This window comes from Apium graveolens, chromosome 10 (genome assembly GCF_009905375.1).
Source record: "Apium graveolens cultivar Ventura chromosome 10, ASM990537v1, whole genome shotgun sequence".
NCBI classification, from domain to species: domain Eukaryota; kingdom Viridiplantae; phylum Streptophyta; class Magnoliopsida; order Apiales; family Apiaceae; genus Apium; species Apium graveolens.
Window position 1 is genome coordinate 194,165,265 of NC_133656.1, and position 763 is coordinate 194,166,027.

General features: G+C 43.8%; 1 non-coding gene across 1 annotated transcript; it reads left to right on the forward strand.

The window, feature by feature from the left end:
• Positions 1-376: 376 nt before the first annotated feature.
• Positions 377-483, forward strand: LOC141694557 (small nucleolar RNA R71). Its single transcript, XR_012563850.1, has one exon. It is a non-coding gene; the product is annotated as a small nucleolar RNA R71 (small nucleolar RNA).
• The last annotated feature ends 280 nt before the right edge of the window (positions 484-763 follow it).

Below are 763 nucleotides of genomic sequence, written 5' to 3' on the forward strand. Positions count from 1 at the left end.
CTGGAAGTTGCTCACGAACTGAGATGATTTACTAGAAATTGCACACTGATCAGTCTCATGGGCACCAGCACAAAGCTCACAGACACTAGTGATTTGATTAACTCCATAATTAGCCAAAGTGTCCACCTTCATTGTCAAAGCCTTAAATTGGGCAGCGATAGCAGTTGCTACATCCAACTCCAGAATTCCTACTACTTTTCCCTGAGTCAGTCTCTGGGAAGGATTCTGGTACTCATTAACAGCCATCAGTTCAATAAGTTCATAATTTTCATCATAGCTCTTAGCCCACAAGGCTCCTCCTGATGCTGCATCAAGCATGGGTCTAGAAGTAGCACCCAATCTATTGTAGAAATAGTTGATAATCATCCAATCAGGCATGCCATGGTGTGGGCACTTCCTTAACATCTCCTTATATCGATCCCAAGCCTCATACAGAGATTCCCCAGTTTGTTGAGCAAACTGAGTAAGAGCATTCCTGATTGCTGCAGTCTTCGCCATGCGGAAGAATTTAGTGAGAAACTTTTGAGCAAGATCTTCCCAAGTGGTGATAGACCCTGCTGGTAGAGTATGTAACCAGCACTTAGCTTTGTCCCTTAGAGAGAATGGGAAGAGTCGTAGCTTAATAGCATCCTCAGTCACATCGTTGAATTTGAAAGTGTCGCAGATCTCGATGAAATCCCTGATGTGCATGTTGGGGTCTTCAGTAGGAGAACCCCCAAACTGAACTGAGTTATGTATCATCTGAATCGTGCTCGACTTAATC